This window comes from Dipodomys merriami, unplaced genomic scaffold, assembly GCF_024711535.1.
Source record: "Dipodomys merriami isolate MVZ:Mamm:240054 unplaced genomic scaffold, mDipMer1.0.p SCAF_215, whole genome shotgun sequence".
NCBI classification, from domain to species: Eukaryota; Metazoa; Chordata; class Mammalia; order Rodentia; family Heteromyidae; genus Dipodomys; species Dipodomys merriami.
Window position 1 is genome coordinate 1904410 of NW_027203549.1, and position 4196 is coordinate 1908605.

The window sequence follows — 4196 nt, forward strand, 5'->3', positions numbered from 1 at the left end:
AGAAAATGTAAGTAGGTATATAGGCTTTTTATGCATAATTTTATCAAAAGACAGTTTTTAGGAAACTAAAATATATAGAATAAAAGAATGGAAGTGAATTGCGTGAGCTAATTTTTAGTATAACTTTGTTTCCTATTAGCACAGTCCTTTGAATGTACATGATGAATTTAAATTATGCCCTTTGTGAAACTATGCTTCAGTTATTTTTAGAATCTTTGTAGTTATAATAGTGGATTTGTAGTATAAATAAATGTCTTTGGAAATGATTAGGATTAATCTTGTGTTTTGTTTCCTACTCCCAAGAAAAAGAGTTATTTTCAAGTGTTAACAGTTTACAATTGAATCTTCAGTATCATAAGAAATTTTGAACAAATATAGTAGTATTGATGTCTTTTTTTTTAGGGGGGGGGAGTCTGGTAGTGGGGCCTGAACTCTGGGCCTGGGCGCTGTCCTTCAGCTCTTCAGCTCAAGGATAGCGTTCTTCCACTTGAGCCACAGCGCCATTTGCGGCTTTTTTCTTTTTTTTTTTTTTTTATGTGGTGCTGAGGAATCAAATCCAGGGCTTCACGCATGCAAGGCAAGCGCTCTATCCCTGAGCCACCTTCCTAGCCCTTTATGTCTTTTTAAACCAATTGTATCCACAAGTTGGTGAGGCTTTAATTCATTAATAATAGGTCAGACTGCATTTTTGGGTACATAAAAGGTAAAATATTTATCTAGGGTCAAAGGTGTTTTTTATATCTTATTTTAATAGCATTTTAAAGTAGTACCTTTCTCTCAAAATGTTGTGTATAAAAAGCAATCAAAATACTTCTAATGGTAAACAACTTAGTTGAGCTACAATTTGGAAATGATTGGTCCATAAGACCTGTAGTCTGTTTCCATCAGGAATTATGGAGGTCATTCTTTCAGTAAGACAGTGTTAAACAGAGATAGTGTCCCCAGGCAGTTCATTGTTTAGAGAAGGGTTAAAATATGATTTCTACTATTTTGAGCTAGAAATCAAGAATGTTATACATTAGCAGTTCTTTTCACCAGGGAGGTATGCATTGATTATGAATTTTGAGTATTCATATTACAGTTCCCTATTTTCTAACAAAGATAAAGTGAAATATTATGAGTGTACACAATTCTGGGAAATTTTCCTAGAATTTTTAGACTAAGTGCTGGTATTTTAGTCATAAAATAGAATGAAGTTAATTGATACAGTGGGAGATGAACCTCAGGCTAAGACTTACCATGTGTGCAATGTTGTACTAGTAATTCCAAATCTGAAGACTTCATCATCTGAGAATTAAAAATGTAAGGAGCTCCACTTTATGCAATTATTGTGAGGATTAAATTAGATACCATTGGTATAGTACTTGGAAAAACAATCAATGATCATTTGGCATATTCTACCTGTTACTTTATCATGTGGTTAATTCTAACATTTTTACTGTGATTTTTATTGTGTCTCTTTATGATGTGCAATGTGATGTATTGATATTCATTGCATTGATCATTTTTCTGTCACTAAAAGGAAAATACCTGCAAAGAAAATTTCTGAGGAGGAAACTATTATATTGACTCATGGTTTAAGAGAACACAGTTTAAGATCAGATGGCTCCATTGTTTTTAATTATATTTTTATTATCATAACTAGTTGTACAAGGGAATTTACATTCAATAAATAATGCTTTTAAGTATAATGGATCCTTATATAACTTTTCCCTGCCTTTCTAAACCTCACCACACTTTAATTTTTTTCCATTTTCATACTATCTGCATTGAATATCATGTCTTCAATTTCTTCCTCCATACCTCTTTTTATTCTTTCCCTTTGACTTCCCCTCACATCTTCAAAGTAATAGTTTCCTGGTATTTATTTTGTTGGATTAAAAGTTCAATTTTATAAAAAATTACATCTTTTAAATACTCCTCTACAAATAGCATGATTTGGTTAATATTGCTGTGTAAAATTGTATAAAGTTCTAGCTTCCAAATATGAGACAGAACATGTGTCCTTTGTGTGTCTGGCTTTGACTTCGTTTATTTAACATATTTTTAGACCTATCCATTTCTTTGCAAATAATGTAACAGTCTTCATAATGGATAAGTATATTCCACTTATGTATATATGACACACTTTTGCCAACCTTCCCTTCACCAAAGGGCATCTGGGCTGTTTCCCTAACTTGGCTACAGTGAAGAGTGCAAAGTGAACATGGTTGTGAAAGTGATTTTACTGTCCTTTTGGAAGAATTCATCACTATCTTTCTGGGAGCAATCCTCTAGCCAGTTTTCCAGAATAAGCACATCCGTCCCTTCATCTCCATCACAACGTATTGCAAGTCCTCAAAAACACACTACCCCATACAGCTTTCAATAAGCTAAAACCACACTGTGCCCATATTCTTTCAATACATTTTTAATAATTACATATAATTTAGTGAGAACCTTCTATGGACTTTCCTAATGGGGGAATGTGGGAAATAACAACAGAGTAAAAGTAAGAAATATGTAATTTAATTAGTTATCATATTTAAAATATTTTTCAGCTCTAACTAATAGCCTCACTTACTATTATTTTAATCATTATTTGATTACTTCATCTAGCCCCTAAATTATAACAGGTTAGTTAAATACAAAGGCAAAAATTGTGGTTTGATTTTGACACTCATGTGTGAGGATGCACAATATGGGCAAAGAGATGGATTGGAATTAATAGCAATTATCCATTTTGTTAAAGTAGAGATGGTTTTCCCAAACTGATTCTCACAATTCATATTCCATTCAACAAAAAGAAAACGTGTAACAATTACCTTTGTTTTGCTCCTTATTAACTTTTGTTTCCATTATATTTTTAATGAAGGATGATTTCATAAATCTACTGTAGATGCAAAAATATTTTAATATATTTCTAACTGTATGCATTGATCTATACATACACACATATATTACACAGGTTACAATCATAATTTATAACTTCTGTAACTATACAATTTACTAAATTATTAAAAACATCGACGGCTCATGCCTGGAATCAGGATTACTCAGGAGGCGGAGATCTGACGATCTTGGTTTGAAGCCATCCTGGGCAGAAAAGTCCATGAGCCTCTTATCTCCAAACAACCAACAGAAAATCAGAATTGGAACTGTAGCTCCAAGTATTAGAATGGTAGCGTTGAGAGAAAAAGCTCATGGACAACACCCAGGCTCTTAGTTCAAGAACTACAATCTATCCCCAAAAATCTATTTAATTTACACCTGTGTAAGTAGAGTATTTCCATCACCCAAATGTACATCCATGCTCATTTGCAAAGTAACTCTGTTTTGTCTGAAGTACGACTAAACATTATCACTAAAGGAGCATTGGAACGTGGGTTCATTCTATCTCTCTAATGGATTTTTCTCCACTCAAATACTCAAGTGTTACAATTGTTGTAATTATTTAAAATCATAGCTTTTTTCTTTCATACTCCTAATATTAGAATTTGAATTGAGTGTTTTGTCCCCTTAAATGTGTGTTCTTACCACTTTGTCATGCCCCCAGCCCTAAGTTGTCCTGATTATTTTTCCGCTAGAAACTGGCTTCCTACTTGTGTATAAACTTGGCCTCAGTCCACTTGATGTTATTCTTCCTGGAATTTAGAACAACAGGTGCATGGCATTGTGTACAGAACTTTCTGTTTAGTCTGGGCTTTTGCCACTATCCTCACAACATTGCACTCCCATGTAGTCACGAATTTCATAAAGTTGTCATAGCTGATTTTTTTAAATCTTTCATTTCCTGCAGGTTCTTGAGTACTGAATTAATTTATGTTTTCTTGGTTGTTTCATTAGAATCTATGTGTTGAGATGTTCCTCACTTTTCCTTTTGTTTCTTTCCCTCAAGTTCTTACCTAAAGTGCTGAGAAACCAATTATTCTTTCTCAAGATAGGGTGAACATTATTTATTCCAAAGCAATTTCCGTATCTATGAATGGTATACACATGCTAAGCGCTGAGAAAGGTGTTTTTATTTTCACGGCAGTCTTTGGCATACACAGACAGATCATGAAATATATGAAGAAAATAAAACTACAGATGAATGCCAGGAGGAGAATAAGCTATTATTAATTGTTTCACAGACGTTTCTCTTCTAGTGAAAGAAATATATTACTTGATGCAGGATTTTCACAAAATCATATTGCTAGGAGGAACCTAAACAATCA